The 12,697-nt window shown below is 41.0% G+C and overlaps 1 long non-coding RNA gene across 1 annotated transcript; it reads left to right on the top strand.

Annotated features, from left to right (window-relative positions):
• The first annotated feature begins 3,921 nt into the window (after nucleotides 1-3,921).
• LOC104949212 (uncharacterized) lies at nucleotides 3,922-5,076 on the top strand. Its single transcript, XR_798781.1, has 2 exons — nucleotides 3,922-4,005; nucleotides 4,374-5,076. It is a non-coding gene; the product is annotated as an uncharacterized lncRNA (long non-coding RNA).
• Nucleotides 5,077-12,697: the final 7,621 nt, after the last annotated feature.

The raw sequence follows: 12,697 nt of genomic DNA, 5'->3' as shown, positions 1-12,697 counted from the left end.
GACCCTGAACTTTAAGTAGAATTCAACTGAAAAACCAATAAAAAAAAATAAAAAATCGTTTTATTTCGATTATGTTGTTTTCATAATCGTTGCAAGCCAAAATCGTAATTGCGATTAAAATATGATTAATTGAACAGCCCTATCCTGTAGGCTCAGGGGATAGTTATCTAATCATCACTCAATGTTCTATGTACATCCGTGGAGTGATGAGGCCCGAGCCTAAACGCCAAACTCAAACTATATGCTTCTAATAAACATATTAGGGAACACGTGTGTTGTCTGACTAAACCACATGAGTAACCACATGAGGCAGAAATGTAAGGTCAACATAAAAGCAAAACACAGACCACGTGGAGTCCTGAAAGGAACAAACATAAGAACAGAACACATCACACACATTTCAAATAGAAATAAAAGCCAGTGTGAAAAGATAGTTCTTCAGTAGTTTTTTTAAAAGCTTCTACAGAGACTGCAGAGCGATGAAAGGATGGAGAAGGTCACATATATATTCCAGTGCATTTCCACGCGAGGCTCTATATGTAATTGTTCATTTGTAAATTCAACATGTGAATTTTCCACTTTCTTGTCTTTTCATTTGTATTGTATGCTGCTGCAACACAAACACGTCCCAAACTGGGATCAATAAAGTTCTCTCTTATCTTAATAACCAGAACCTTCAAATCCATTCTAAAACGAGTTGGGAGCCAATGTAAGGAAATGATTATTTTAGTAAATGTAAAAACAACACAATATATAGAAAGATAATTTATTTAGAACATGCAATGTAAGCAGGTATGTCTAATAACAAAAAGTGACCTTACCTCCACTGCAAGTAGGATCACTTTGTGTTAATGAAACATCGAAATGGAATGGAGCCTTCGTTCATTATTAAATCTCATTCTGTGTCTCACCTTTTGCGAATCAATACGGCCCTTAAAAAGTCACATTTTATCCTTTTTAATATTACAATTACATGGATTTCTAGACTACTAACAATGTTTCTTTTACACTGGTGTGAATATGTTCTTCACTTTTTAATTCATGTCTCTGATGTTCTAGAAAGGTTAAAAGATTATGATGTGAAAAAACACTTTTACTTTTGTTTTGACACTTTTATACACTGTGAAACGTACTGCTCACTGTAATCATTAATCCTCCCCTTAAGGATCATAAAGTGCTCTCTTCCTACTGATCCTCTAGTGCACATCTCACTCTGTGTTTTCTACCTCTCTACTGCAGCTCAGTCATAAAAACACTGTCCGCAACACAATCAGTTGAGACTTTTGAACTCAATCGACTGGCATCTTTGGAAACTCCCCACACAATTTGGCTCAGCCTGCGTTCTGATACATTTTAGCTTTAGCTGAACTTCTGAATGAATTTTGCGCGGACTTAGAAAAACAGTGACTTTTTTTAACCCAACAAAACATTTGAGTTAGGAAGGGATACATTTTAGCTCTGTAAGAAATGGCCAACAAGTCATTTAATGTACATCTTGTATTGTATTCAGAGACACTTAGTGCAGCCCCACAAGAACCTATGCATTAAAGCTGGGGTAGGTAATTCACTTCAGAAACACTTGTTGTTATATTCCATGGAATGCTCTTAACATCCCGATAGCAATGAATACATTAAATGCTTTGACAATAAATACATAAAAAATATATCATCTGTGGAACAGCAGCTCTATAAAAAGCACGACCAATCATCTGAGCCGGCCCGGTTAAAAATAACGGAATGGGTTACCTGCCTGTCAGCCTTCCATCTGTGCACAAACTTATCTCGTGCCCTCATTGGTCATGTGCGCGTTCGTGTGTGTTGGAGGAGGGGCTCTGTAAGGAAGTCTGAAGGAAGTGGCAGATTTTTTCCGGTTGTGTATTTTCAAATTCTAGCGCACTCGAGCTGGTTTCTCCATTCTTACCTACCCCACCTTTAAGTGCTGCTTAAACAGACCATGTGTTTTTTTTATATTTTGCAAACGAACCTGAAGGCTACATACAACAAGATAAGATAGAACTTTATTGATCCCAATCTGGGACATTTTGTGTTGCAGCAGCATAAAAAGACATGGCAATTAAAAGAAAGTAGAAAATATACATGTTGAATTTACAAATGAACAATAACAAGATATAAAGCAAGGTGTATATACATAAGTATGTGACAGATGGAATAAATGTGATTTGGTGAGTTAAATGTTTCGAAAACCCAGCATGTTGAGTACAAATTCTACCACATCTTAAAAAAAAGAGTATTAGGGTTTGCAGTATGTTGTGTTGATGCTAACACCTCCATCAATCTGTGTCGTCCTGTCAGCATCAAGGCCATCGAAAGCAATGTGAAGGAGGACGACACGCAGTGGCTGACCTACTGGGTGGTGTATGGACTCTTCAGCATCGTCGAGGCCTTCTCCGACATCTTCCTCTTCTGGTTTCCCTTCTACTACGCCAGCAAGGTCGGCTGTCCTTTTTAAAATACGTTTTAAACTTTTGTGTATGGGTTCATATTTTACACCTTATTCATTGAGCAAACGTTCCTTTTTCTTTGCACCCTGTATAAGTCTGTTTTAACCGTGAAGCCAAAGTTCACAATATGTTGAATCCAGTCGATGGACTCGGACACCAACAGCGCACTCTAGTGGACAATTTGTGTAAAGTCACAATGAGGAAGACCTTCAGACTGTGTTTCGGCCCATTACTTAACACGTTTGACCAACTTCTGCATATTTTGTATGTTCAAAGGGACAAAATTAGTCAACAAAAAAGTCTGTACGCAAATTCTAAAGACACCATTGTCCCTCAATGCATTGTAGAAAATAACATACAACACTTGAAGTAGATCAGCATATTTGATCAAACTTACACACTTATTGGGGTTGTACCCACATGATTCAATGCACTTAGTTTGGGTTGCTTCTGACCAAAAAGCTACATTGCAAATCAAGAACAGCTCATTGTGAACGGTGGCACTACTGGACTTTAGTATTTTATTAAAATATGACGATAAAATGCCTGGAGACTAGCTGCTTACTATGAATATTGGTTTGTATATCTGCATAGGGTTCATCGGGAGATATGAATCCCCACCAGTTGCAGTAGTCATTTTGATCTCAATATTGAAATTACTGAAATTACAATGGGGTTTAATGGAGGAATGTTGAACGTTTTTGTCACTTCATGCCCTCAAAAAGCAATTTGTTTAATTATTTTTGCTTAATTATTTGTCATTTTTCAAGCTACGAGATGTTTTCCTACGTTTGTCATGATAAATGATGTCTCAGGAATGTAGGGTTTGGGAATTATGGCAGTTTTAAAAAAATATATGAAGGCACATTTCAAGATTTTCTACCCTCTAGCTGTGACATCACGCTCTCTAGTTAATGTTAAAATGTGAAGAAAACCTCTAAAACGAGGTCTGAACAATGTTTAATATCTCTAAAGGTAAGAATCAGATTTAAGAAACAGTGCCTTTTATAGTGATGGTTCATTTCCACTGGCCTGCAATAACACGATAGTCGGCATGTCACAGAAATGCTTTTCATTTAATGCAACATTTTTCAACAAATTGTAAAAAAAAAAAAAATAACTGCAGATTAATTCGAAATGAAAGTAGTAGTCAGGGTATTTTTTCAATTCGTAAATTAATCAGTTGATCTTTTTTAAATGTCAGAAAACGGTGAAATATTCTGAAACAAGGCACCCAGACCAACTGTCTAAATGCCAAAAGCAGTCCGATTATTATCGCGAAAGATAACGAACCGGACATGTGTCACTTCAGACAGGAAGTGATATCTAAGATCTGCTCTCTGCTTCCTCCTCAGTGTCTGTTCCTGATTTGGTGCATGGCTCCGGTGACGTGGAACGGCTCCGACATGTTGTACAAGCGTGTGATCCGGCCATTTTTCCTGAAGCACCAGGCCGCCATGGAGACTATGGTCAGCGATCTGAGCGCCAAGGCTAAGAACATAACGGAGTCGGTGACAAAGGAGGGTGAGATCTCAGTGTACATGCAAGTAGAGCCACATACTATATCAACTGCAATAGAGTGGTGCGGTGATGACGTATTTTTGTAGGCCGACCCGGAAGTAAGCTGGGTTCCGTCGACAACAAAGCAACGGGATTTCTCCATAGGATTTTGGAATATTGTAAAAAAAATAGATCTGTGGAAAACCAACCTGTTTGATAAATGCACGTTTTGTTCAGCCCGATAATCTCCACATGTCTACCCTACTTTTTCAAATTTTCGAATCATGAATCTATCAATAGACAAAAATACGTCATCCCCGATAACACACAACCCCGCCATCACCCCTTAGATTTACACTGTGGAAGTAAAGCCAAGGAAGTAACGTTTTTTTTCTCTGTTTGTTCCACCAGCTGTTAACCTGGCCCTCAACCATGAAAAGGACCAGTGAGAAACACGTCGTGTGTGTGTGTGTGTGTGTGTGTGTGTGTGTGTGTGTGTGTGTGTGTGTGTGTGTGTGTGTGTGTGTGTGTGATTGAAAGAGTGACTAAGTGAGAGTATGTGTGGGTTTGTTGTTTTCTGCTTCTGTCTTGCCCTCCCTTCCATTTCCGTGACGAGTGAGGCTGAGCCCCCGCGCCACGTGGTGAACTGAAGCTTAACTCTCGTGAAAACATTCAAAGCTTGTCTGTGCGTCACCATTAGTTTACGGCCATCGGTACTGCCAAGACAATCTGAAAAACTGTGACCTTTTTATGTGACATCCATTTCTATGTTTGACATACCGTGTTGATGGCAGACATTACGTTTGTGTGCCTGTAAGCTCTCAGCAGTCAATGTTATTGTGTCTATCGAAGCCATTTGTGACAGAAAACAGCACAGGTTACAAAGCAGGTTGTTTTTTAATTACCGATAACAACGATTGTTAGCATTGTTAATCAAAACTGGAACTTGTCATTAATGTGTTCTTGCTCTCTAAAGCTCTACTCCTTTATTTGCTAATACGTGTTTAAAGTCTGCGTGAGCTAATGGGAGGTTTTCAATCTTAACTATTGCCTTTGATATGTCTTAATTTATCTTCTCACTATGATGAAATAATAAAACTGGAACCTTAATGAACTAAACAAGTGTCTGCCTGTCTTATCTTTAAACCTCCAGATGTGTTTCTCTTTCTTCAGGGGCCCTCTCCAGTAGGAAGTGGGATTTGATTTGGATCAAATTATAATATTGACGCGCCAGTGATTTCTGTAATTGTTTTTTTCATATTTCTGTGAACTCAGAAACTGTATTCCTTGATCTATAACCTCGGCTTTGATCATAGTTCATTTTGCATAAACACAATCTCTTATTAAGGTGTGTTTGAGGAGTATTTAAGGTGGTTTTGAGGAGTATTTAAGGTGTGTTTTGAAGGTGTTTTTGAAGGAGTATTTAAGCTGTTTTTTAAGTTGTATTCAAGGTGTGTTTGAAGGAGTATTTAAGGAGAATTAAAGGTGTTTTTATAGGAGTATTTAAGGTGTGTTTGAAGGAGTATTTAAGGTGTGTTTGAAGGAGTATTTAAGGTGNCACCCCAGCTTCCACCTGTAGTAGGGCTGCTCGATTATGGCAAAAATCATAATCTCGATTATTTGGGTCAATAATTCATATCACGATTATTAAAAACGATTATCCATTTACTTTGAAAAATCGTTTTTAATAATCGTGATATGAATTATTGACCCAAATAATCGAGATTATGATTTTTGCCATAATCGAGCAGCCCTACTACAGGTGGAAGCTGGGGTGGAGCTGGGGTGGTGGGGGGGCAGGCGAGCAGCAGCAACATGAAACACAGCAGCAGGAACATGAACGCAGCAATAGCAAGCGAACACAGCATTGGCAGCAGCAGCATAGCGAGGAGGCAGAGGCAGGAAGACCTGGCAGCTTAAATAGAGCGGCATGTTTAGGAGAATGTGTTTGGTTGGTTGTAAGAGGGACGAGGTGCGTCACGTGTTAATGTATCATTGGTGCTCGAGTTGACTTCCTGAACTAGCTCGCAGGCTTCGCCCCATTCATGTTTCTGTGGTCTTAATTGTAACTTTTGTTCTTACTTGTGAATTCTATTTCTGTGAAAGGTGCTATAATAACGTATTATTATTATACATACGAGAAATATGCTGGATAGGCGAATCCAATCAGGTTGCAGAGCAGTGAGGCTCCAAATCCAAACAGTAGATACAGCCCGACCAAACTCAGAGCACCTGCAGGGGGGAGAAAGACGAGAGGGGGGGGTATCCAGTTACTTTACAAACACGCCAACAAAGTGTGCCTAATAGCAGGATGTAAGGACCGCACAGCACCAGGATTAGGAGGAGCACTAACATAATACAAACACTGATATTCAAATGCAGTCAGGGGAACAGTTGATAAGTTCACGCAGTCATGTGAAACAGCTCGGCATATTGACCTTAAACACGTGAGAGAGACATTCCACAAAGGCCAGTTGTTTTCCACTTCTTCACATTTGTATTATTTGCTGCTGTGCTGTACCGAGCTGAAAGTTGAAATGCCGGGTTGATTGATCGATCGTCAATTCATCCGCTATCCCTTTTTGCATTCGACAATGCTCCAGCTTCTCAGATGTGAAGATGTAATGCTTTTCTTTACCAAATATGAGAGTAAACTGAGTATATTTGGGATTGGGATTGTGGTCGGCTGAAAGATGTCACCGTCGGCTCTTGAAAAGGGGCAATTTTCACAATTTTCTTAAATGTTATAACACAAGCAATTAATCTACGATGAACACTAAGTCAGTCCTAGTTTAAGGCTTGTAGACGCCTTCATAGAGGTGTTAGTTAAATTATACATTTGTGAACACGGTAGGGCAATTTTTAGAAACCACACCTCAATGTAACGCAGTGATGTACTAAACACCACCTTCTAACTACTACCTTAATAATACACAAGAGCGTTTACACTTAAACACCAATTAAGCGCTATATATTGTACAGTGTTGTCTAATAAAGCGGCCATTTTGTATATCGGATGTTTTACTTTACAGGACATACAAACTTACCAAAATGTTTTCCAGGATGTCAGCTCTGTGTGATTTGACTACTGTTAACAAAAGCAAGTTGGCTGCAAAGCTTAATCCCCCTAAAGCTCAAACAGCTTGTTGGTTAGCTGGCGGCGAGGCACTGACTTCAAAGCAAATACACTGCAGCCAGTTTAGCCTCCTTCCATCACATTTGACTTATCACGAGGAAAGCAAGACAAGAGGAATGACGTCTACCCATAGATCATTCAAATGTGTGCAAAAGTCATCTGCTGATATACAATTCAACCATGAGAAATCCCAGAGGCATAATAAAGTCACACAGTATTGAGAGCACTTAAGGCCTTTGATACCGCTCTCATCATCGGCTGCTTTACATCTCATTTGTTTGTTCCAGCTCATAAAACAAATGTCCGTGCAATTCCCAGTCTGCTTATCTATCTCTAATGAGGGGAGAACAGGAGGAACTGGATGAAAGGGAAGACCCCAGAGAGACAGAAGAGATACTCTGCCCAGCAACGCGTTGTATAGGGAGGTATACAACTGAGTTATTTAAATACAGGGTTCCTGCAGGTTTCACCAACTCAAATGGAAGACTTTTTAACATCACTTTGAATAGAATTTAAGACCTATTTCACGGCAAGAAAGCATGAAGGAAAATTGCTAGGAAAGAAGAAATACGTCCCATAATTAATTACAAAGTAAATGTATTCACGTTCAACATAAGAACGATGACTGAACATAACAGCACAAAGAACTGTTAGCGTGTTGGACAAAAAGTGTGTGTGTGTGTGTGTGCCTAGCATTACTATCCTTGTGGGGACCAACATCTGTTTAGACAGTCACGTGTGGGGACTGGCTTGCCTTATGGGGACAAAATGGAGGTCCCCATAAGGGGAATCATTAATTGTAGGGTGAAGACTTGGTTAGGGTAAGGCATGTGTTGGTTATGGTTAAGGTTAGGATAAGTCTTCAGGAAATGCATGTAAGTCAATGTAATGTCCCCTGAAGTGATGTAAACATGGTGTGTGTGTGTGTGTGTGTGTACGCCCCCCCTCTAGGGTAGAGGAGATTAACATATAACTTTACCAATTCCATACTGGTCTAAGTGTTGATTTATACAACAGGTGAACAAAAAGGTAGGCGAACAGCCGGCCACAAACAAAAGTGGTCAAAAGGGCGCAGGTTTAGCTAAAGAGCAAACAAAAAGAGGACTCTAACAAAGGGAGCCTGATCAAATAAGAATAAAGGTTTACAAACAAAACCTACCAACAAAAGGAGACTGTAACAAAACACAGCTACTGTATCGGGTAGGACAACAGTTCAGCTTAAGGCTATCCTAACACAAACACCACTAGTCACAATAATGATAACACGACCACACAAGGTACACAGTTAACAACGTTAAGACAGTTGCGAGAGGCGTCTGTTCACACGCAACAGAGCCTCCTGAATGTCCCTGGGCTGAAGTCGAATAGTCCATTTAGCTTAGGAACCTTCCTAACGGAGTGAAATGACCCAGAAGTCCCTCAGTGGCAGCCATGATAAGTGCCGTTTGAATTCTCTAGAATGATAGGAAAGGAGGTTTCAAACTTCCTTTATAACCTCCTTTAGCTTAGGAACCACTGGACCTCCCTNATAGCGAGGAAGAAAAAGACTGAGTGAAATGAGTGGCGACCGCAGTGGTCCTGGGTGGAAAGTGGGTGTGTGACTGGGAGGAAGAGGGAGAGAAGGTCACTCCAAAAATGGGAGCAATGTGAGACGGGCAAGGATGTGGACAAGGAGACCTGGGATGAGGGGGGGTTTCGAGGAGTCCTGATAGCGAGGACTTAGATGGCAAGAGTGGGTCAAGTAGTTTTAGAATGAAGATTGAAGCCAGGAAGGGTTTGGTCAGAGTTCCTCCGTTCTCATTTGGGAAGAGGATTTCTTTCGGGTGAGAGTTGGGCAGACTACAATATTGATGTCGGAACACAGAGAGGAAGGCATAGACAGATTTTGAACTTGCGCCGACAGAAATTTTGTGGAGAGGACAATAGAGGTAGTCTTGTGGAAGACACTAGGTGTGGTCAGACAAAAGTTCGTACAGTGAGTGTCTTGACGGAAAGAGGGAGCGAAGAAGTCTCCTTGAACGGTGCGATTTTCGTCGTAGGGAGAAAGGAGACAGTAGTAGGGAAGACCTGGACAGACGACGTTAAGCGTACACACTTGGTAGGTCCTAGGAGGAAGCTGATAGGTTTTTGAACCACAAAGTCCGAGCGTGAAGGAGGAGTGGAAGTATGGAAGTTCCTGGCGTGGATGTCCCATTGAACCTCTCCAAGTCTCAGGCTGGGAACAGTAATTATGTCCAGGGAGTCTCGAGACAAGAACCAGGGGAAGAGAAGAGGAACAGTGTTTGAGCGAGACTAGACAGTAATGGGCCGTACCCAAAAAAGTAATGGTGGACGATGCGACTGCTGTGGGTTGATTAAGACAGGAAGGGGCGGTCTTCTTGGATCCAGCAGCGTGCGTAAGAGACGGACGAACCGACTGTAGAGACTCACCTAACCAGACGGAGTAGTGGAAGTTCGGAGTTTGGAATGTTCTGACTTACGAAAAGGAAGCCCTTCTTTCACAAGGGTGGAAAGAACTGGATTGTTAGTGTGCCTTGGGAGACAAGCAAAGTGCTGAGTCTTTACGTCCTTTAGCACCCAAACAACGTAGATTTATTTGTTTGAAGGAAGTGACGTTGTAACGACGATGTTGGCGACGACGTCTATGTGGAAATGTTGTAGTCACCCCTCCTAATGCATGGGGTCGACTGGGGGTCTTTTGTCGCGCCAAGACCAGGTCGAGAGCAGAGAGTGCGGATCTGATGCCGTTGAGGTGAGGACGACAAATGGGCGTAACATGGTAGGCTGGAGACGTCGAGTAGGTCTTACGTCGCCCGAGCAGACCAGAAGTTGGAAAGGTTTAAGAGGTGTGGTGCGGCGAAGGAGCGAGGGGAAGTGACCGAAGCCATTGACGATCTTAGGTGGAGTTCTGTGATCCCATGAACGCAATGGTACGACGCTTACCTAGACCGGGAAGATGTAGGTTCCTGTACATTTGGTATGTGGGGTCGTGCCAACCGTGAGGGCGAGACCGTAGCCGTTTGTCGGAGCCGAGTGGGCGGTGACGCTCACCCTGGGTTCAAGGGTTTTTCAAAGTAGTTAACAAAGTCGCTTGACAGAAGGGAGGAGGGGGAAGGGGCTTTGGGGGGGTCCAAGAGGGTGGAGAAGATAGAAAATAGTTTTTTGGGATTGGAATAGGAAGATTGGATCTTATCTTGAAAGAAAGTGCTTTTTGCCTGAGAGATGGAAGCAGAGAAAGAGGAGAGGAGAGCCTGATAGGTTAGGAGGTCGTCATGGTGTTTGGATTTCCACCATTTCCGCTCTGCTGCCCGAAGGATGGTTCTATTAGCATGGTTCATTGAGTTCCGTTTTGTAAAAAGGCTAAATCTGGATAAAAATAACCTTTTAGAGAGATCACAGAATTGGCCGGTTATTCAACAGTTTTATTTTTAATTGCACACAATACATTTGTCAAATATGACAACTTGAATAACACAGTTTTCACATGAAAACAGCAAGTGATTTCTTATTGATTTTGCACAACAATACATTTATCGACAGCAGCAATACCTTTCTTCTTTTTCTATGGTGTGTAATAATAGAATTGTTCTTTTGACACAGCTGGGAATAAAATATATGAGAGGTACAGCGGGCACAAAATAATTTGCTCTCAAATTCTCCCCACCTCTTCTTTCTATCCCTCTCCATATCACAATCTCATTTTTCAACAGCCCACATATAACCGTCTGTCCAATATAACATTTCACAAGACAGCTTCTCCCCTTCTACCTCTAAATATAGATAGATAGATAGAGATAGAGATAGATAGATAGATATAGATAGATAGATAGATAGATAGATAGATACAGTAGATAGATTACATTACATTACATGTCACTTGTTAGAAGCTTTTATCCAAAGGGACTTACATACTCAATACTGTGGGCAATCCCCACAGGAGCAATTTGGGGATAGATAGATAGATAGATATTGCTGCACACAATAATGAATCATGAATTAAGCAATTTAATTATTCTAATGTGTCACTGGATATGTGAATAATCACATTTGCAGTGACTAACAGGGCTGCATGTAATGTGCCATTTTCTCTGCTTCTTCATTAAGTCCAACTCACGGTTTAGTCTGCTAATGCTTCCTCTAATCACAAACAGCTCAATTTATGAAGGCAATTTTAATCAAACACTTCACCTTCCCAGCAAATGGGGATTTGTTTTAAGTCAAAACTAGATTAAACTATAAGAAAAATTAAGTGGATGTAAACCAGAGGAATGACATGTTTCTCTCCGTAGCTGCAGATAATTTTACTGTAATTTTATAATATATTCGATGAAACGGATACTAGAAAATGGAGCTCCAAATGGTTTTAGCCATAGCAGCAAGATTTGATATTGGTATTTCTCTTATTCAGTGCAATAGATTGACATATTTTGTCTGTGCTTTCTGTATAAACATTCATATTCCCCCATAAGGTTAATTCTTATCACTGACCTTTCCTTTCAGGCCACCCTAAGGTTGACATTTGTGCTTTAGAGGGAAATATAACTATTGGATGGATTGTTTTTCATTTTGCAATGTATTATTTTCTAGGTCTCAATGCTGTCTCTTTTGCAGGTGTTAGGTATCTTATACGAGCATTTTCAAGTGGTGGGAGGGATCCTTACAGGGACCTCAGAGATACTGTAGAAGGGGCACCAACTTGCCTTTGAGAATGTCTTGAAAGAGTTTTCTTCAACATTTTAAATGTATCTGAAAATACACATTACTGTAACATATATCAAACATATTTTTAGGAAAGATAAATCAGCTGATTCGTAGGGGAGCAATTTAAAGGACACCTATCATGCTATATTTAAATGATATATTGTAGGGCCATACCTATATAAGGTATATTTATACGTTTCTGTTTTCAAAATACCAAACAGATCATGCATTTTCAACCCAGTCTCATGGCATTTCGTGTTCACCAACACGATTTTTAATCTATTGATTCGTGTTCACCAATTTTGGCATTTTAGCCATGCCTCATTTCGATCTATTTGCTGTTCTCCAGCCCTGGTTTTGCAGGGGGCTGATTCTGTGAGCTGCAGCTGACCACGCCCCCCTGCAGGAGAGGGGAGCGTGCTCTGATCAAGTCAGAAGAGGGGGAGAAAAATAGATCTCCGTCCGCCGTGTTTTATTATATTATTATATAGAGTCGTTATTCATTTGTTTTAAAGCTCAATAAGTAACAAAGAAGACCTTTGACCGGCAGTTTTCTAATTTTGTCCGGAAGATTTAAACTTTAAGGGACATCAACTGAAACTCTGCCGCACGGTCCCCTCGTTCCTTGGAAGAGGCGGAGAGGTGGGTGTTTGTCATCTGCTGGTCGACTAACCAGAGAGAATTACAGTGCTTTCCTCGACGGGAGGGATTGCATTGAATTACAGCAGCGGGAGAAAACGTTTGAAGGGCAGAAGGGCAACCATGCGCGGGAAGTCTTCTTTGCTGCTTTTGTGGCAGACTACAGCGCCACTTACAGGCCTGGCATATGTACTATAGCGTCTCCAGCGCTTTTCGAGCGGCAATGGCCGGCCGTGGCCCAACCCCACATTCCCCTGAT

The sequence above is a fragment of the Notothenia coriiceps genome, unplaced genomic scaffold, assembly GCF_000735185.1.
Source record: "Notothenia coriiceps isolate Sejong01 unplaced genomic scaffold, NC01 NC01_scaffold00015797, whole genome shotgun sequence".
Taxonomy (NCBI): Eukaryota; Metazoa; Chordata; class Actinopteri; order Perciformes; family Nototheniidae; genus Notothenia; species Notothenia coriiceps.
This window is presented reverse-complemented; position numbering and strand designations above follow the sequence as displayed.